The sequence below is a fragment of the Rattus norvegicus genome, chromosome 11, assembly GCF_036323735.1.
Source record: "Rattus norvegicus strain BN/NHsdMcwi chromosome 11, GRCr8, whole genome shotgun sequence".
Classification (NCBI taxonomy): Eukaryota; Metazoa; Chordata; class Mammalia; order Rodentia; family Muridae; genus Rattus; species Rattus norvegicus.
The window spans coordinates 38,731,615-38,754,673 of NC_086029.1; positions in this window are offsets into that span (position 1 = coordinate 38,731,615).

A 23,059-nucleotide genomic window follows, 5' to 3' on the forward strand; every position below is an offset into this window, starting at 1 on the left:
AAAAAAGGGCATAGGACAATCTAGGTTTTAGTAATCTAGGTTTTAGAAAGCCTTAGTTTCTCTTCTCTTAGCTATGATAAAACACTCAGGCAAAGTAAGTCAAAGGGAAAGGGTTTCTATATCAAAGTTCAAGCATAAGATCCATCACACAGTGGACCAAGCCAACAAAATGGTCAAGCTATTGGTCATGTCACATCCACAGGTAGGAACAGCAATGCTTGTGGTGATCTGTTCCTTTTCTCTGTTTAAACAGTCCAGGATCCCAGCCAGAGAATGCTGCCACCCACTGTGGAGAGTCTTTCTAGCCTCAGTTAACACAATAAAGATAATCTCCCCTAAGGCATTCCACAACTCTTATTTCCTAGATGATTCTAGCTTCCTCCTTCAGACTGACAATTAACACTAATGATCACAGGTGATATGTGAAAGTTGGAGCTCTTACCTGTCTTTAACAAAGGTGAGAAAGAGTAACTTTCTTTTATTTCTCTGGGGATTTTCTACAGAATGGGTCAGGATTTCGCTTGAGTTTTGCAGTCAAAAAGAGTCTTGGAGATTAAGAAATTCTTAAAAGGGAGAAAGTAGTACAGCTCAGACTTCCTTTATGACCAGTTAGATTGTCTCAAGACCACACCCCATTTACCACCTGTGGCACATTCAAAGAGTACACTGTTAAGACCAGAAAGTTTTCATCCACAAATCTTACCACTTGCAAGTAAGCCTAGTGAGATTCATCTCTCAAATGTTTACTCCAAGGAATATATTGATACCAAAATATAAGTGATGGGCAATAGATTCTATTTTCCTTAATTGTCCACCTTTCTTTGAGTCTTCAGGTCCAGCTAGGTTACATATAAGATAATCTCAGATTTAAAAACCGAAGGGATTGAATCGCTTATATTGCAAGACAATGATCAACCATCAAATTGAAAAGAAACGACCAGATAGGACACTTCTTATCAGTTATCCATGGCTTAACAAGACACAAAATATAAAAACATGCAAATGTAGAGATCTTTGAATATTTTATTGTTTCAGAAATAAAATATAACATTATTCATGTTAATAGATCTGCATCACTAATTTTTTTTTTGGTTCTTTTTTTTTTTTTCCCCCGGAGCTGGGGACCGAACCCAGGGCCTTGCGCTTCCTAGGCAAGCGCTCTACCACTGAGCTAAATCCCCAACCCCTGCATCACTAAATTTATGTGTCTGTACTACTATGATATTTATATTTACTCTGCTCTTGTATATATTCCATGAAGGTTTATCAGGGGCTCCAATAGTATATCTCTGAAGGTTTTTTTTTTTTTTTTTTTTCTGAGGGTTTTTTATATCATTAAAACTCCCTGTAAAGTAAAGCATCTCTTACATTTAATCACAGAAAATCCACCAAGCATCACTATTTGGACTGAACATTTGTTTATATTCCATTTTCCTTATTTTAGATGCAAATAAACTAATGGTCTACTGTTCTGAATCTTGCCATATCTCAAATCTGATTGGTCATTAAATGTAACAAACCATAGAAATGAATTTGAAAAATAAATTAACTTTCACCTCTAGAAATAGAAAGAAGTTATTTTCTATGACCCTTCAAATTCTTTTTAAAATTCTAGATTTCTTATTTTTATATAATATAATGTATTTTATATTTACATAAATTATATACTATATATAATTTATATATATATAATATATAAATATAAGTTATATATTTAATATAATTTTACAAAAATACCAGAAGGAACATTATTTCTAACTAAAGTTTACTAAAATTCTTGATGTATCTCTCATTTCTGTTATAATGGACACAAAAGTTCAAAATACTGAAAAACAAATTAAAAACTAGGATTTTTTGAGTGATATCAAGAAAATATAACTTAACTAGTTTCTATCCCAACAGGAGAAGTCAAACCCTCCCCATAAGATGCTGTTAGTGCACAGTCTGATTCAGGTGCTCAATTTGACCCCAGTGTGGGTCTTCCCAAGGTCAGTCTTGCTATGTTATAGTACAACATAAAGGGTGGACATTTGAAAAGAACTGTTTAGCTTTTCAAATCAGTTTCCTTTGAGTTAAATCTATGGGATCTATCTACTTTTCCACAGAGATAAGATAATGATCATTATTTCTATCTGTTTTCTCGGCCAGAGGGTTAATGTACAAGACAAGAGAAACAATATGTCAAAGATATATTGAGTTTCAATGTTGTATCATATACCAGAGCATTGAACAAAAAATTCTAAGGAAAGATCACAAATGAATAGACTCCTAATATCCATGGTAATCTCAGGAACAAAGATTAGAAGTTAGCATAGAACTGGGTATTCATAAGGAAGGGGAGGGGGGAGGGGGATGTTTGCCCGGAAACCGGGAAAGGGAATAACACTCGAAATGTATATTAGAAATACTCAAGTTAATAAAAAATAAAAATAAATAAATAAATAAATAAATAAAATAAAAAAATAAAAAAAAAAGAACTGGGTATTCAGTCTTTTTCGACTTTTCTTTACTCAGTAAAATAACTCCATAGTAGTCCAGGAACTAATAAACCCACACTAAATATTGTTGCAAGTGAATCTTTAAAGTATCATACTGAATATTTTTAAGAAGAAAAATAAATTAGATTTATACTGTAAGGAATAGTAATATATTGTGACTGTAGGGTGTATCATTGGTCAGTGAATGTTCTTTGCATATTTACCTATGTTTTTTCCTTTGCTTCCCTGACAAAGTATCTAGAATAACTATGTCAACAACTACTCTCTGATAGACTAAAGCTAACTTTTCAAAAGGGAGTTATTAAAATTTGTTTAGGTTTTTGGCTCCACCCTAGTATCCAGACTGCAAAAGCTGTTGTATTTATTACAATCGTTGTTTATAAGCATGAATTCTCATGACCAAAACATGTGGTATTTTTTCTTATGCATCTGCTAAAGAAGTTTATTTACATATATTTTCTGTTCTCTAGTCTCAAGGGACATCGAAGTTGGTGTTTGGATGTCAAAGTTCCTTAAATTTGGGCTCCAATTGCTTCTCGACACCTCAAATAGCTTATAAATCCATCTGTTGGAGACCAAAATTGACAAAATACCAGTTAAATCTTATGCTGGTAAATATATCTATAATTACAAATTTAATGTAGCTATAAAAACAATTATCATTTTTTTAGGACTCCTTTGTTCATTATTTAGTGGAAGCCATATATTGATTTTCTGTAGTTTACATAAAGCCATAAAGTGTCATGCTAGTCATAAGTTGATTAAAAAATATGTTCTAACAATGTATGATTACTGTACTGAGTTTCCAGCAAATATCTCTTTCTAGGGGTTGAGAAGTTATTGCTTATATTTTCCAGATACATTTCTGAAGGGACTCTTTCTGTCTACTCAGAGTGTCATGTTTCCTTACTCTGGTCTTCTCATCTGTGATCCTTACTTTGCTAGACATTTTACTGAACATAATGAACATGAAGTTCTATAGGGCCTAATGGACATGTTGCTTCACAGGGAAGGTTCTGCGAGTTACCAAACCAGGTTTCATGATCCAGCCATTCCAGTGAGATGTAATCACCCATGTACCTTATTAATCACGTCTGTTTAAAACACATAGGTAATATGTTTTGATCATGAAATCTCACAATTAAATCTTCCTTTAGTACTCATTATTATATTTGCATTTGATTTGAAAAAAATAACATGCAGATAGCATTGCTGAACAGCAAAAGCCTTAGCAAACTAGAGTTTGCACATTAATATTTATTATGCCTGTGTGCACCACTAGGATCCAGTTTATGTTTTGCATTGTAAATCCCCAAATGTGTTATATTATTTCTGTTAACTCAGGTTGCCAACATGCAGCCAATATAAGCTGGCTTTACAGGAGTTTACACTTAATCTTTAACAGCTGCGCTTGAAAATAATTCAGTTTTGAAAGTTGGGAACCTTGTCTGCATTAGTAGGTAAGGAAATAAAAATCTGAGAGGAAGGATTAGGTGAGGTAATTTCTTCTGTTTGATACTAAAACTCCATAACATTCTATATTTAAGAAAAAAATAAGTAAAATTGCCAGGTTGTACATATTTGAAACTGAGAAATGCAAATAACAGAGTGCGTTTTACAAACATTTTTGTATGTCTTGTAAAAGTAGTGCTACTTTTCCATGCTTAACTCTACATAACAATGGGCTTACTTTCTCTCTACATTTTATATCCCTTTTTGGTTTACTACTCTAGGCATTGAGTCAAGAATCTAATATGTTGAGGGAAATGGTTTCATATCAAACCTTCTTTCTTCAAGAAAATATTTGGTAGAATCCCACATGTCTATTGAAATAAAAGCTAGGGAATATTTGCACATGCATCACAATATGCTTCTCAAGATTTTGGCAGGAGACTTGTTTAGGTATGCCATTCTATCTTGAACGCCAACTGTGACTTATGAAGAGAGAGAGGATATATCTATAAATTACTTCATGCAGGGATAACAAGTTTCAGGGCTTAACTTTTGTAGTGCTAATTAAAATACTGTGGTTTTTGTTTAAGCAAAATTCGTACATTGCATTTGACTGTATATTGGTATGGAAGTACAAGGAATATCCAACCTTATTTAACACTTCTTGACTGGGCCAGCCATTGGACACAGATGTGCTTTTACGTATACGAATGCATAGTTACTTGGTATTGACAGTGCTATCAGGGAGTTATCCCTGTGTTATGAGTTTGTCAATATGGGAGGGGGTATTGTGCAGTGTACTGACAAGGTTGGCTTCACTCTGTGGCTGAATTCTTGAACTTTGGAGAACATAAATCTACTTTGAAATTTTGGCTCCAACAAATGCTAAGACTTTGAGTTTCTTCGGCTTACCACTGAATTTTAGATTTGGTTTTCTTTTATACTGAAAGTGGTTCATATATATATATATATATATGTATATATATACATATATATATATGTGTGTGTGTGCATATATATACATACATATATATATGTATATATGATGTGTATGTATGCATGTTTGCATATGTGTGCATGTGTGCATTATTCAGTTGATTTAATAATCAAATAAGATATTTCTTAACGTTTAAATAAATCCTTGCCAATGAAGTAACTCTGCCAATAAATTATCCTAAAGGCAAGAAAAATCAAACGGAAAAGAGTATTCTGCAAATATATAGACGGATCCATCTGACAACTTGCTGGTATATAATACTAGAGTGGAATGTAACTTATTTTGTGAATAATGTATATGAAATACAGTATGCTGTTTCTGATCAGTATAGATTCCTGGTTGCTAACAGGCAAGCTGTCTGGCTCTGGGCATAGGCATCCCTTGACTTTAAGCTCCTCCTACATATTTCTCAAAGATGAAATTTTCACACAGTCAACAGCATGTTATGCCTTGCCATCTCTACTTCAATACTCATCATATGGGGTACCTCATCCATTCATGCTACTCTCATAAAAGGTAGCAGAAAGGATTGCTTATAGACACTGGGACGTGAACATAATAGTTTCTTACATAGATGGAGAATAGGACTTCTAAGATCAAGGCACTAGGAAATTCTGTGTTTGCTAACTAATTCATAGATGCTGTCTTCCTGCTGTGTGTTTTCATGAGGAAAGAGAATAGACAGTACTCTGAGATCCTATAAGAACACTAAGGAGAATCCTATTCTTATGACATAATTTCTCTCCCACAGTACATTTCTCAATAATATCACATTGCTACTAAGTTTCAACATATGCATTTTTGAGGGAGCAGAGTCAGATCATGTTGCATTTGTGGATTAAGATAGTAAAGATGCTAAGGAAGAGACAATAGGATTTTGAGATCAAAGCTGGGTTTATGTGGTCTCAACTGCCTTCAGAGCAGAGAAAGTATTTGAGGGAAACATTTGGTTTGTAAATCATTGGTAGTTTCAGAGTATTTCTCTTTAATCCCTCATTTTGAGTTATGAGTTATTGCCAATGCAAGTCGTAGCCCCTTAGTTGAACCAAGCTTATAAGGAAGATAATCTAAGTCCTAGTATTGCTGAGGAGAACCTTGTTGTTTACTTAGGGAATAATTTGTGCTATCTTTCTGTGTGTGTGTGTGTGTGTGTGTGTGTGTGTGCGCTTGTGTGTGCATTTCTAGTATTTTTCTTTTTTTATTTATTTACTTTTTCATGTTAAAGCCCAATATCAGCCTTCCCCTTTCCTCCAAGTATCCCCCAACACAGTTCTACCCTCCAATTTCCCCCTGCCATTCTCCTCCGAGAAGGGGGAGCCTCCTGTTCTAATCCTTCTGTCACATCAGGTTACTGCAAGACTAGACACATCCTCTCTAACAGAGGCCAGACAAGGCAGGCCAGGTGGAGGAATGAAATCCACAGGCATGCAACAGGTTTCAGAGACCCCAGTTGTTGGGGGACCTGCATCAAGCTCAAGCTACACATTTGCTACATATGTAAGGGGCCTATGTCCAGTCCATACTCACCCTTTGGATGGTGCTGAGTCCAGCTTGGCTATGTAGGGATAGTGAGATATGGTTCCTGCTCCTGGAACAGAGGCAGCAGTGTGAAGGCCTCCACAAGTGTTGTTGGTTTTCATATGTAATGCTTGCTTGTATGATAATATACATATATTGTCATGCTCTTCCATTAAGGAATGTTCTCTCTGTCAAGGTTAATGACTCTATGCTAATCAGAGCCAGCACATGTGCAGGAGTTGAGGGTGTACCTAAGATCTCAGCAAAATGGTAGAATGCTGTGACCTTCAGGACAGCCTTTAAGGCTGTCGGAAATAACTCTCTAAACATGAGTTCAAAAAATTTCTCAACTATGTAAACTATAAGGATGCAGTATGAACTATATATTAGGGGTTTCAAAAATCTAAAGGAACAGAGGCAGCTGCACTATATACCAGAAAGGAGTGTGTATATATATATATATATATATATATATATATATATATATATATATATGTCAGAAAGGTACATAGACAGGCAGATTCCTGAGTTCAAGTTCAGTTTGGGACAGCTAATTTAGGTCCAGGTAAGGTTCTAATGATTTCTCCGGATAGGATCCCACTCTGCTAAGTTTACAAATTCATGTATTCTTTTATAATGTTAAAATGTGCTAAAGGACTAAAATGAAATGGTGAATCATGGGGTGATCAAGAGGGAACCTGGAGTGAAGGATTGAACTGATATATAAATGAAAGCTAGGCTTTTGGTCTATATGAAATGAATTAGCAGAGAATGATAGCAGTTTCTTATATGTTTTTTTCTAGCAAGAACTGAGAGCTGTCTGGAGATCTCTGGAGAGTGAATAAGGCTCTTTTAGAAATTTTTCTAACAGTATTTCTGATTTTGGTTGGAAAATCCGTGGAGAGGAAACACAGATCTTTTAGATTTCATAGCTCTTTTGGAAATGTTCCAGTAGGAAATCTGAAGACTGACTTATAGAGCTAACACAGCTTTTAGAATTTTTTCAAGCAGTCACCTAGAGAAAACTACAAAGCAATCATAGCTCTTTTACATTTTTTTTCTGGATTTCTGATTTTGATCAGAATACAGAAGAATTACTTTTAGAATTTATTTTAATAGGATTTTCAATTTGATTGCAAAATTCAAGCATTTTTTTCTGGTAGTCTTTCTAACTTTGGACAATGAACCTATGAGCTCTCCAGAATGCTTTTAGAATCATTTTTAGCATGAGAGAGTTGTCTTAAGCAGAGGGCTGTCTCTAGCAGAAAGCTATCTTAAACATATTACAGAGCCCAGAGCTATCCACAGAGAGCTGTCTAGGGAACCATCCTGAGCAGGACACACGCTTGGTCCCATGATTTAACTTTGAATCATTTATTTAACAACTCCCATATATTCCTTCTCTCAGGAACTGAGACTTAGAAAAGGCTGGTTCTTGCAGGTTGGTGGTTCATTCTCTGGGAGCCCCAAAATTCCAGGTTAGTTGGTTCTGTTGGTCTTTCTGTGGAGTCTCTGTCCTCTTCAGATCCTTCAATTCATCCCTCAATTCTTTACCAAGACTCTCCTAGCTCCATCTAATGTTTGGCTGTAGGTCTCTGCATGTTTTGATTGGCTGCTGGGTGGAGCCTCTCAGAAGACACTTATACTATCTATTTGATAAGGAATGCTGTGTTTTAGATAAACAGAGTAAATTTTTATTGACTGTGAGTTCAGTCTAAATGTTCCTGTGTGCCCCTTAACATGATGGCAAAGATAGAAAGTTCCACTACACAACAGATGATGAGCCTCATCCTAAAGTACTTCTGACTGACAACATTAGCACATTTTATCTTGTTCTCAATAACTCTACTACTGATTTGATAAATCTCAGAATTCATCATTTCTCTCCATTTAAAATCTTAGCATTAATCCCTCATAGATCCCTTACTGTGGACGTGGTCTGTATCCATAATGTGTCTCAACATAGATGTCTATCCTTGCTATGATTTGCTACGTTTCCCATTCTTTTCAGAATCAATCCATTTGATCGCCCCTTAAAACCATACTCCATCCTTGTGTGATTTGGATAAGTATAACATGTCCTGAAAACATCACGACTCTTTTGTACATGGATGTTTTATCTCAGAATTTCAGATAGTCTTCATCCTCAAAGTACCTTTCTTAGTTGGCTCCTCTGCTTTCTTTGTATTTCCCTGAGATTCCCTGCAGGTTCCCAAGACTGTCTAACTTTTTATTTCTTGTCCATGTAACTACACTCACACCACTGATAATCAAACCAAGACTTGCAGTGTAAAAAGCCTCCATGACACAAGGGGTCCTAAGATTCCAACTCTAAGACATTATTTTTCCGTTTCTTCTAAGGTATATCTGGTTGTCTCTTGGCTGTTTTATTTTTGATTGTATAATTTCATTTGATTCTGCTTTCTTGTCTGTCTGCTTGTGGGTATGTGATCAGGTTACTGGAGAGAGTATAGTTATCAGGTCCCTGTGAGATTAAACACAGGTAGTTGGGACCGTCTAGCTGCTGGAAACTGAACACATACTCTCTGCAAGGTACAGATGTAAAATCAATGAGTTATCTCCCCAAATCTCAATTCCTATTTAATACCTGAGTTGGATTCTTAAGAAGAAGCTGAAGGGGCTTGAAACCCCATAAGAACAACAAGACCAACCAACCGGAGCTCCCAGAGACTAAACCACTACCCAAAGGCTATACATGAACAGACCCATGGCTCCAGCTGAATATGTAGAAGAGAATGGCCTTGTTGTGCAACAGTGCGAGGAGAAGCCCTTGGTACTATGAAGGCTGGACCTTCCAGTATAGGGAAATATCAGGGTGGGGGGGTGGGAAGGGGGATTGGTTGGGGAGGGAGAACACCCTTATAAAAGAAGGGGAAGGGGGATAGGATAGGGGGCTCATGGATGGGAAACTGGGAAAGGGAATAGCATTCGAAATGTAAATAAAAAGATATCCAATTTAAAAAAAAGTCAGGCATCTCAAACACACTATGCTCAAAAGTCAACTTTGGGTCATTCCTCTGACTCCATTTACTCCATTATATTAAAACAAGCAAACAAATCTCTGTTTTTTCCAGATATTCAAATAAACAATGCACCCTAGAGTTACTCTCAACTTCTTTATTTACAGTTTGCCTCAGATCCACCAGTGCTAGCCCTTCAAATACAGTTGCTATCCAAGTGATGCAACCATTCTTGAAGTCTTTTCAGTGTAAGTGGCCATTGTCAGTCTCTTGAATAGTTGAAATATCCTCTAAACTGAGCTCATGGCTTCCTCCGCAGTTAGGTATTCTGTATTCAGAATTGATTTACCAAGTGATTCCTCTAAAATAGGAATCACGTAATTCTGTAATTCTCTTTCTCTTCTGAAAACATCCCAGAATCCTGTGGTCCTATTTGGTGTAAAAGTTTCTTCCTTTACAGTGGCATAAAGACTCTCTCTGAACCAGTTTGAATTTGCTACCTTTGTGTTTTCTCAGACTCACATTGGCTTCCTCCTCAACACAGGCACAGCCTTAAGCTCAGGACTTTATAGATTCTTTTCTTTTTTTCTTGTCTCGTGTTTATTTGTAGAAACAGCATAGGTCACTGGTCATCTGCAAATAGTGTATAGGTAGGTGTGTCACAGCAGTCCGTCTGTCTTCACACTGAAGGAAGCCTTTTCTATGGGGCCTTCACAGGAGCTTGGACACCTTTAGGAGCCTGGACTGGAGCTGAAGCCTGGGCCTTAGCTGGAGCTTTGGCCTCTGCCTTAGTTTGAACCTTGGGCTTTGGTTGGTAGAGCCTACAACCCTTGGCCATGAAACTTCGAATCTTCTTCCTAAACTTGGGGTAAGCAAAGGAAGCCAGATGGCTTAGTTTGCAGCTGGGGCCCTTTGGCATCTTGGTCTTGATGGTCTGAGGCTTCACAAGGGCCTTGATGGCCTCTGTGCATCTACTCACTGCCTTTGCATTGTTGGCCTGTGTTTCCTTCAGGTCTTTCTTGTTGTACTTCTTGGCAAAGCTCATGTTCCTCAGAAACTTGGGGTCAACCCCCTTAAGAAATTCATGTCTTTTTGACCAAGGTTTCTTGATGCCATTTCTGTGCCATTTGCGGGACTGGTTGTGTGTGGTGTGGTTTGTGGGCTTGGCCATGTCTGCACAGTAAGCCGCTGCTCTCACAGCACCTGGGACTGGAAGAGAAAGAGGCTTCACAGTTTTTTGTTCCTTCTGCAGGATGCAGTTTTTCTCAGCTCTGTAGAAGCTTAGTTTTAAGATATACAAGGTTTCTGTCAGTACCTTGTTGTTTGTCTTACCATAGGATTCTCATCTCTGTCATAGAAAAACAAATTCTATCTGCATTTTGATTCTGTACCCATAGTTACCCCTAACTAGCACACGGCACATTAGGAGTATGCATACACATTAATATGCTGATATACTTCCAGCCAGTTCTGTCACTGTTTGGGAATAGGCAGTACTTTTCTGGATGCTAAACAGAAGGATATTTAACCAAACATTTGGAATCCCATGTACTTATAAACTGTGCATTATAAAACTAGGGTTTAATCATCTGTTCTAAAATAAATAGCATAATTGTATTCAAAACAGAATTATTGGGTTTTTATTGTTAGTATGAAACATTAAAATTCTCTTTCTAAAAAAGTCTAATTATGGCAAATATACACTAAGAAATATATTTATCCCTTATGTGATTACATAGTTGGTAAGAATTCATTACATACAGTACTTTAAAAGTACTCTAAAGACAAGGGAAAATTTACATTCTAATTTGCTAAATATTTCAAATTTTAAACATTAAAATATTTTATAGAATACAAAGAATAATACTATACAATCTAAGAGAATAAAAAAATGAAAAAATTAAATAAAATAGGAGCTTGTGAAATGGTTCAGCTGGTAAACACACTTTTCACCAAGCCAGACCAGCTGAGTTCCAGTCCTAAGATTCATATGGTAGAAGGAGATGCCATGCTTCTGGAAATTGTCTTCTGACCTTCATAGCCTGCTCTGGAACACGTGCCCAAAAACTCACACAGGCACACAAAGCCAATGCTTTAAAAATGTGTTGACCTTTAAAAACTGAAAATATTCTTACTATGACTTAATGTACATAGATTTTATATTTACCTATATGAGGATTACACACACACACACACACACACACACACACACACTCAAAAACACACACATAAGTAAATTTTAGGTTCATTTTTATCTTTATCATCATATTAGTAAATAAAAATAGGTAAAGTTCGCATCATTTCCAAAATTCTTGATAGGGTATCTTGGCATCTTCAGCAGAATCATTATATGGATGAATTTTTTGACCACTTTTAAAACTAGCACTTACATAAAACCTGCACTCCATACAAACATGTGCAAATAATGTGGTTTTATTCCATTCTCTGTTTTGATGAAATCATAGATTTTTACCAGATTAAAAATACCTTATTTTTAAAGATTTTATTCTAAATGATGATATTTTGTATTTGCAACTTATTATCTATGCCTTATCTGTTTATTTTTAAATGTATTATGGTTCAGTTGAAGAGCAATTCTAGTTCGATTCCACAGCTAATTTAGCAGCCGTTCATCTACACATGAATCTGAACCAGAGTAGAACTCTGTTTTAAAATAAATATTCTATTTTGTTCTGTTTTATTTTTTGCAAATGATTGTTTTATGCGTTAGCATTTTTGTACACTAAATTGCATGTTCTATGTTCATGGAATCTAGAAAGGAGCATTGGATCCCCTGGGAATGGACTTACACATGGTTATGAGCCACCAAATGGGTTATAGGAATTATACCTGAGCTGGGTCCTCGGGAAGATCAGCCAGTGATCTTAACTGCTGAGTCATCTCTCCAGCAACCTTAGCCCTCCAAGTGGATCCTTTTCCATTTTTGTTCATAGCTGAAGCTTATATTGAAGGATCTCATTAAGGTTCCACAGAAACATCAGGCTCAAATCATAAACATAGGATCCTCATACAGAAGACCAGAAATTGACAGTGATATTTCCGCTTATGTTTCTGCTGATGCTCTGTCTTACATGTCTATGTTAAACAAGAATGCATTGACTTATAGGATATAAGGTAGATTATAAATCTCCACAATGTAAGTTATAAAATTTCCTAAAAATCTGGCCAAGGTTTAAAAGAGCTAAGAAACACTGGGTGGCCTATATCTCAAAGCTGTGGCCAGTGGCTAATAGATGGGTCCTGTAAACACAATTACATAAATAGTGATCAAAATTCCAAATTGTCATAGCCTCTTTCACACTTCTTTTTCTACACTATGAGAACCCTCCTCAGCACCGCTTCCTTTTGCATGCAAGCCTCTCCGGAAATTGGTGCATCCACAGGGCTGTTGTGTCTCCTGAGGAGCATTTTTTTCCCATATCTGCAACTTGTACTTTTAAGTTTTGCCTCTATATTTTTATTTACTATCCTTCTGGAAATGATTATGTTTCTGTGTAGGAGAGACATTTTTGTGGTGATTAAGAACATAGAAAACAGGAAATTGGCAGGTAAATAAGCTGTGGCGTTAGAGGACAGCGTCTAGGTCAAGGTAACTGGATGTTTGCTATGGCTGTACATCACACAGCTCAGAGAAAACTAAGAAAAGATAAGAGAAAACTAACATAACAGTAAAGGGAGAGCTAAATCTTGCCATATTCAGACTGCATTCTCACATATCAGTCTTTCAATTATTCTTACCTTCATAGATGGGGACAAAAAGGAAAATAAAATTGATTAGAATACTTGCCAAAAAAAAAACATTAGAGCAAAGGACAATAAAGATTTAACCTACACCATGAGTTGTTTAAATCATCTTGCTCCTGAAGAGGAAGCGAAAAGAAGCAGGTCAGTGCAGTGATGGTGTTGGATGTATTGTGGGAAACGAGATCATTTTTCCCCCTAAATAGTTCATGTCATTTTGAAACTGTGTGCATGATTTATGTAAAAGATAAAGCTCAAAGTGGAGGAAGGTGGGTTTAAATTTCACTGGGGTTTTCTGCCAAGCCAAGCAGTAAGGGAATACCATAGCCCCTCAGAGTTCTGGAAGCATTCCATCTGAGGACCTCAGAACCCAGCTGATAATCTTCCCTCACAAAAGATAGTAGTTATGAGGGTCTGCAGATAGATGCCCTTACTGTTTGAAATAGCAAGAAGGCTTTTTCTCTTTAAATTCCTAATGGAACTGTGTAAATCAGCAAATAGCATAGTTACAAATTTTTACTACTTCTTTTATCATTGTTGGCTTCACCTCACTTTAGATCTTACAAGCCAGCTGCCTATAGTGTTTTAACTCTGGCTTCTCTTTATTTTGGATTTTCTCCATCCTCTTGCCCCAAAGCAAGTCTGGAACAAGTACTTAAATACATTTAGTTTACTTTGGCCTGTGACTAGGAAGAAAAGGGAAAAGATGTGGACCCAGGCAGGCAGGCATTATTGAGTTGATCTGATTCCACCATGAGCCCCTGGATTTCAATCTTGCTTGGCACTTAGTTTTGATGCCTCTTAAGAATGTGCCTTGGAATTGTGCACTCAAGAAGTTTCTCATCAGAATGTCCAGTAAAATAAAAAGGAAGCTTTAGTTCCTGGTCTCCACTTTACCACTAACCAAAGGTTAGTGACAGTTGTGCATTACCATGTAATGAAACAGTATTATCACATTTTCCTTTATACAAAAAGTGGTGGTAGGAGTTGGCTGGGGAGAAAGATGATATATGTAATGAGAGTGAGAATTTGAATATGCTTGACCTAGGGAGTGGCACTATTTGAGGTGTGGCCTTGTTGGAGTAGGTGTGGTGTTGTTAGAGGAAGTGTTTCATTATGGGCATGGCTTTAAGACCTTCATCCTAGCTGCCCTGGAAGCCAGTCTTCACCTGGCTGCCTTCTGATTAGGATGTAGAATTTTTGGTTCCTCCAGCCACAGTCTGCCTGTATGATGCTATGCTTCCCATCATGATGATAATGTACTGAACTTCTGAAACTTCAAGCCAGCCCCAGTTAAATGTTTGTTTCTGTAAGACTTGCATTGATCATGGTGTCTATTCACAGCAGTAAAACCCTAAGACAATGAAAGTTTATCTTTCTTATGGAATAAAGAAAATGGACATGTTCTTTTACTCAGCCTAACAAGGGGAATAACTATCTGAAATATCCCATGGATAGAATGTGTGCATTTTATTTATTAGTTTTTTTTTTAATTTTCACTATATATTTGCATCTTCTGTGGTACTATGTTGCCCAGGGAGTCTTTCACACAGGCATACATCATCTTTTATTGTCTTAGACAGGAAGTTAAGGGGAAAGTATGGCTGCTATGCTCTTGAAATTTTGATTCAATCTTAGGAGAAAAAAAAACTTCTAAATATTATAAGAGAAACATGGATCTGTGTATTTGCTCCTTTAATGATTTAGAGATGCTTCTAAAACTGATTGAAGCATCACCTTTTGACTCTCTCATTGAAATTCTAAGGATTATTCCTTAGGGATAGTCATTATTTCTTCATACAGAGCAAGGAACTCTGACCAAATTAAATTTTAAACAGTCCAAAGTCTCCTTGAGGAAGTGGCCTCAAATGCACATGTGTAATCTCACTCTTTGCTGGTTTTTCTGGCCAATTGCTTCCTAAACTACAATGTGTTTAGACTGAGAAGTTTGTATCCTCTTCCCTCTATCTAGATAAATACCATAAACTATAAAAACATATGGAAATACCTATGAGTTTGTCCTTGAACTTCTATTTCTTTTGTCTAAGGCAACAATTTTTCATGAACTTTAACTTCATTTGTTTGTTTCTACAGCAAATATTTTTTTTCAAATTTATATTTAAACACAATGAATTGAATTTAATACATTTACAATTTCTGCTTCTTAATTATCTTTCATTTTCACAGTATCAGTAGGTATGGAAAAGCAAGATTTCTCACATTATTTACATTCAAAACATTTCAGTTAAGAGTTCTGTAATCTTATTGAACATTCATGATGAAGTATCTGACATTACTTTCCCAAAAATATTTTTTATTTGTGTACTTTAAATCCTTTATAAAACATGCATTGTATTTTTAGAATTCTTCTTTTTATTGACTATTATTTTTTATTTATTTAACCTTTTTATTGGGGGAAATTTCATGTATGGATAGTGTTACATCATCTCCACTCCTTCCTTTCTATCTCAATAAATTAACATCAACTGTCCTTTGCTCCTATGCTCCATTATTTAAATTTCTGTGATTTATTCACATGTTATTGTCCAATTCAGAATTATAACCACTTGGACAATAAGGTCCCCACTCAGAATTATAGACCCTGAATTTAAGTAGGTATTTGAGCACATGCATCTTGTGCGTGAACTTAACACATGATCATTGGTTGATTAGATACAGTCCACTTTAAGGAAAGGCTTTGATAACTCTATATCATTCATTGACTTTTAGGAGCAATAAAAGCATTAACTGAAAGGTTGCATAATCCATCTTCAGTGTATTAAAAATGTTTTCTTTAACTGGTCCCCAACCTTGGAGACATTTCCTATCTGCTTCATGATAAAAGTCCCCAACCGTATCAACCAAGTTATTCTGCTCTATTTCGAAAAACAATTTAGTAAAGTGTTGGGCAAAATGCATTCTATGCATTCTGGGCAGAGACCTGGGGTGATACATCTAAGAGTGGTGACCTGGAAAGATGCATCTAAGGGCGCTTTTAGTAAAACAGAAAATATAATTAGATCTCATTTTTCCTTCAGTCATTACACTTGGCATATTGAACTCCATGGAATTTGTTTTTCCTTTACTTTCATTTGATATTTTCTTTCTTATGTTATAGCCTAGTTATTCCTTAATTCAAAAATAACTTGCTAAGGATATAGATAAATAATCGTTGGCACGGAAAGGTTGAATGTTAAAAATTGTTTGAGAGTTGTAGAAACAGAGACAGAATGGAGACTCAGCCATGTTATCATTAGTCATATGTAAGTTGGTAAATATCAAAACAAAGATGGAAAAACTGGACAGACTTCCAGAATATGTGTCTAAAGTTAGGAGAGCTAATACAGGTCAAACTCCTCAAGAATAGAAGAACACAGTATTGGATAAGAAACAATGAGCTGACATAATCATTCTATCTTTAATCTATGCGATGACAGAACCCACTTCTCCCAAGGACAGTTCTAAGGGAAATCATTACATTAATAGGACCACGCAGGCTAACCTTTGTGGCCACCTACAAAGAAATAAGGTCATCTACTGAAAACATATTCTTGGTGTTTTCACAAAACAATTGAAAAAAAAAATCAGAATCATGTCTACTTGCGGCTGAGACTCAAGCCCAGCGCTTCAGCGACAGTTCTGCCCAGATTCAAAGACAATCATGAGTAGGTTTAATGTTTTCATTACACTTCATTAAAAGTAAGTTGCTCGGGGGTTGGGGATTTAGCTCAATGGTTAGAGCGCTTGCCTAGGAAGCGCAAGGCCCTGGGTTCGGTCCCCAGCTCCGAAAAAAAGAACCAAAAAAAAAAAAAGTAAGTTGCTCATAAAATATCCTCCTAATCATGCAAGAAAAGCAGGTCCCAGGGGAAACACATGGAGATAAACTACTATAGCTACTCTACTGCAGGAAGGCTCAGATATCTGCATCTCAAAGCCAGGACGCTTTGACCCGGGGGTCATTGTTGTATAAACTGGTTGCTGGCTTCACTTAATGAAAACAACTATTCTGTGGAGCTACAGAATGCAACTAAGAGGGTGTCAGGAATGCCAAACACCCAGTCTCGCTTCATCGTCATGTTAAAGTCAGGCAGACCTGCAACACTGAGTGTTGAAATATTATGTGGGAACCTCCACTCTCTAGCATTATGTAACCAATTTTTCTTTTTAATTGAAAGAAAGGAATGATAAAACAATTTAAGCTAGATTAAAACAGAAGTGTTTTGACTTTTGGAAGTAAATGATAAAATTTTGCCAATAACATTGTGACTTTTATTTATGTTTTCACAAAGATGAATAAAATGCCTAGTTATTTGAACTCTTCGTCAAGATGTTTTATGAACTATTCTGTGTGCAAGAGTTTGGTACACAGCACAAATTAAAGTCTCCTTAAAATGACTCTACTCTCAAGTAATTTTGTTTTCAAAGGCCACGTCTCTTGGGTAATGAGTAATTTTCTCCTGATGATTACTAATCAGAATTATGTGGAATAGCAGCTTGCAATGCCTTTCTCCCCCGGAATGAAAGAATATATTTTGAAATTGGGAGCCTTCTCTGTTCCCTTCTTCCTAAGTAACTTTTTCAGTAAAGTGAAATACGCAGTTAAGATTATAAATCATCTTATATGCGAAAATTAATATCTGCAAGTATTTGTTTAACAGCAGTTTTAATGCCAAAAGTAATTAGAACTTTAAAAAATCATTTTCTGAAGACCTTACTCTATATCAAAAGCAGAGCAGTTCAATATTTTCATTTGAACATTCGGACTTCTCTATCAAACATTCAAAACTAGTGTTATGTTTTATTTCTCTATTGATTCTGCTTTTATCATGCTCCGTGTGTAGAGTAAAGTGTTTTTTTTTCCCTGCACTTTGCGCATGACATTAGCCTTCTTATCACTTTCTGCACACTTGTGACTGCTCAGACTTCCAGCCAGTTCCCATGTAGGCAGAAGTTAGTTACCACATCTATTTTGAAATCTTGAGTTCATCTGTGGTTAATAAAGAGATGGGAAGAGAAACCTAGTGGACTTGGAAATAACAACAGACTGAGAATATATCCCTCTCCCTCGATGCTCCCGGCTTTACATGATGTGAGATTGGATACAAACTATGTGCTGTGAGCTTTCTGATCCATTAGAATTGAACACTGGCATGGTCTCTTAGCTTTTTCATAGCATATTTCCAAAGCTTACAAAATATAAGAATAAAACAATTTATCATTTTGTATTATGGTATAAAATAATAACTTGAGACGTAATAATATTAGTATATTATTAGTACTGACAGTTGACTTCCAGAGTTTTTCGATTTGTATATTTGAAACTTTATACCCAGTGAGTAGCAACTCCATATTTATCACAGTCTATATTTAATGTCTCTTGTACATCTGAATTTCATTTTTGACAATTCTAAATAAATTTTAAAGGAAACAATTTAATCCAATAATATTTACTTAGAGAATATCATTGTATATGATACTGTTTGAGACAAATTAAGAACACAACCTTTTAGATTTCTTAAATCTCCAACAGCTGATTCTTATTTAAGCAATGATAGAGTGATGTGAAAACACAGGCAGAATACAGTGATGCCAGCTAGCAACTTTGCAGTGGAGCAGTGGACAGCCCAGAATGCACTGCCACTCAGAAACTCATTTGTCTATACTCTCTGTTTCAAGAACGCTGTTTGCTTACAAAGTCATGGCCAAAATTTATCATTCTATTTTATTTTCTTCCTATAGTACAAGATGCATATTGTTGAGAATTTCAGAAACCAAATTATAGCAGAATTTCTATTGGGTTAAAAGTTATATTAAAGTTATTTGCCTATGTAAGTAAATTAGAATAATCAACTTATGATCAAAGCAATCAGAACCTCTTCAAATTCATGTCACTTAAAAATAATTGCTTTAATAACTCTTTATGAGAGTACACACACACACACACACACACACACACACACACACACACACACCAGTCATGAACACACTTAGTGTACAATTGAGTATTTTTATTTCTTTAACCTTAAGTAACTAACTTCTGGTTTCTCGCTTTAATAAAACTTACATAAGTAGTGTCTTTGGAACCATCTAGAGTAGGCATGGGAAACAGATTAAAATAACATGCAGACTTGTATCATGATGAAAAGCATTTACCTAGGTGTCCAATAGTTTAGACTGGAGTTGTGACTTAGTCATTTCCTAGTAACTTGGCTTACTAGATACTCATTTAAGTTTCCTATATTTTAATTGTTCTCATAAGCATACCATAGATATTCATAACTTAATATTATGATGATAGATTCAGGGAAATCAGGCACTTGAAGCAGTTTCTAAATTCAAGTGAGTATTCCCTCAATGTTGCTTTAAATCTGAAATTAGTTGATACTATTAATAGAATGGGAAGAAAATGATTCATTTTCAGAATTGATTGTGCTGGATAGCTCTGCCAGCATGATACCCTTTGGATTACTTATTCTCAAGTTTTATAAATTTTGGATTTAGAAAATGCCTTCCAGAAAATATAGCAACTTTTTAGAACTAAATAGCTAGGTAATCTAAAGCAAAAAATAATGGGTTAAGTAAAAAGAATTTAATGTAAAATTAGCACTTTATTTTTAGGTAAAGGAACAAAAGAGGTTGGTAAAGTAACAAAACATGATTTAGGTTGAAGTCTATTTTGGAGTTTGAAACTTTATTTAAATGCACTCCATGATAATAACTGCACGATGCATAGAATTATGGCCAGGATGGCAAATGTCAGGCAAAGATGTGAGTTCATGATTACTTTTGGTCTTCAGTTACACTAAGAAGCTCATGAAGTAACTGGCCCCAAGTAAAGAAAACCAAGGGAGTGTCCTTAATGTTGACTTCATGTGGGGAAAGTAATAAATTAAGACTCAAAACCTGTAGTAGTCCAGGTGTCTACACAAGGGTGTAGAAACAAAGGGTTTTATGAAGAGTTCCTCTAATCCAGGGGTTTGGTGGACTGTGGCTCTGGGGTAGAGATACAGAGGGAGACCTGGATTTCTGAACAATGTTATATATTAGCTCATTGGAACACTGATGACCCTTCAGAGGAAATACTTTGGAGAATTAGAAAGGTTTATAGCACCATGACTCATGTTAACAAACTCTTGACACACAGGCTCTCTGATACTAACACATCTTCCCTGATCCCTCAACTCACCCAACATATGAAAGCTCGCCTTTAATTATCACTTGGTTAATCTTCCAAGTTCCAAACCCTTGGGCACAGCCATTTTGTACCTAACTGAATCACTTCTGTGGCATTTTATTAAGAACGCTAGTAATTAATAGCATTTTCAACAATAAATACCCGAAGGTCTCATAAGAGGTAAAGTTATATAACAAAATTCTCTTCCTCACACAAACTCACTTCAACCTTTTTCATTATTTACCATTTCACCAATTACATCTTCTTCAGCAAAAATAAAATTACAAAGAATAGAAATTCTTACTGGGAGTTTCTTTCAGGCATTTTAAAGTCCGAAGTGGGAAAAGTCTAGTCACAGCTCATAAGAGAGAACAATGACCCAAGTCAGTTGGCCCCTTTTTACCTCTGAAATTTAAAGTCTCTGAGTGCTGTATCCCTCTTATCATGTGAACCAAACATTTATTTCACTTGCAGAGAGGGCCTAGAATGGCTGAACTAAAAGAATCCTTATTTTTTGAATGTGTGTGAGCTCCAGAGCAAGCCTTGTTCACAGATACAGTTTTCTGAGCTGTATATAAAGCTGACTGTCCCAGATAAATGACTCAGTTTAAAGTAGGCAATGGCCAAGGGCAGAGTGGCATAGGTTTATAATCCCAGCACACAGGGTTGAGGTCCATCGGAGGCAGAGGCAGATGGACAGCCAGTTTCTGTCAGGTGAGTTTCAAGACAGCCAGTGTTGTTACGTGCAGAAATTCTGTCTGACAAACAATAAATACATAAACAAGCAAACAAACAAATAAGACAGTGTGTTGAGTAGGAACTTCACATCAGTTATACTGTGCAGGATCTCTTCCTGCCATGGGACATCTCTGTGATATGTAGAAAGCCAAAGCTTGATTTCAGATTCCCTCAAAAATGTGGTTATGCTACTATTTTGGTCATTACATTTAGACATTTTATAAGTTAATTAATTTATTTTTATTTTTTATGTTTTTGTTGGTGTGGATTTTGATGTCCATGTACTTTTCAAGGCTACAGATTAATGTGTGATTCTCTATAGCTTTCCAATCATTTTGATATGGGTTCTAACCCTAAACCAGGATTTCATCAGTTTAGCTAAACCTGATGATCAACAAGCCTCAGGTAGCCTCCTGTTTCTGTGTCTCTATGACTGGGAATACACACACCAGCATGACTGGCTTTTATATGGGTCCTGGGAATCGAACTCAAGTCCCCATGCTTGTCTGTAAAGTTTACCGACCAATTTATTTCCCCAGTTCTCACCATACTAATCTTAGTATATTGTATTCAAAGAATTAGGTCTTATTCTCCTGGCACATCAGAATGTTTTTAACATGGTAGATCCTCAGAATGTGATGTTGACTTAATTTTCCATAGTGAGTCACTGAATCAATTAGAACACTTAGTGCTCTGGTTAGATGGAAAAGAACTTCATGTGGTTTAAAGGGTCAATTATGTGTAGGTGCAAAAGATGGTTATGTTTATAGAGTGACATTTGATGTCATGTAGCATAAACATCATGAACTTTTGTTCATTATAATCATCAAAATGACTTTTATGGGAAGACAAAAATCAACTAAGATTGGAAGGAGTATTTTTGGTTTGGTTTTTTAATTAATTCACAGCTTCAGTGCTGAAAGTCAAGCTCAGAATCTCACATTTGCAAGAAAATTAACTTGTCTTCGATCGCACTCATCATTGACTGGCAGGTTTAAAATATTATCAATATTTTCAAAAATGGCTTCACAATTTGAAGTGTTTCAAAATTTAATAAAGCCCATAGACACAAATAAATGCAAGCAGAACATCACATGTGTAAAATTAAAATTTATTATTATTATTATTATTATTATTATTATATTGAAAGTTTATATTTGCCATATCATTGCCAAGGAGGAGTCCATAATGGTGGGAGGATTGCCAGTAGACAGCTAGATCAGAAGTTGAAAGACGACATCTTCAAACTTAAGAACAACTCAGACAGAATGAAGTAGATGTGGGACAAGGTTATAAACTCTCTAATCCCACCTCCAGTGCCATGCTCCCTCCAGCAATGTTCTAACTCTTTCAGATCCACAGCCTCGCAAAACAATGCCATCAGTTAGGGGGCCATATGTCAAATACCCAAGCATATGGAGAATATAAATGATTGAGAATGCTACAACATAAAGTTGTATGTGTAGGGAGATGGAGAGGGTCTGTCAGTAGTTAGGGGAGGGAGAAAAATGTGATAAAATACATTGTATGTAAACTTTTAAAAATATTTTTATTATTTGAAAATTTTTAAATTTAATTATATTTTGAACACATTCCACCTGTCACCTAAGTTTTTCTAGATGCCCCTGACCCATCCAACTTTTATTCTTTTTCTAAAAATATAAACAATATCAAGAAATTGAAAATAAAAGACCAACCAAAAAGGACAACGCAAAGCAAACTGTAACCAAATCAAACCACACAAACACACACACACACACACACACACACAAAGAGAGAGAGAGAGAGAGAAAGAGAGAGAGAGAGAGAGAGAGAGAGAGAGAGAGAGAGAGAGAGAGCTTTGTATCCATTGTATCCAATTACATGTTTGTCAATTATGTTGGTCAATTATTCCTGGACTCTACAGTCCTTTCCTGGAGTGGTTGAAATACCCAGTGTA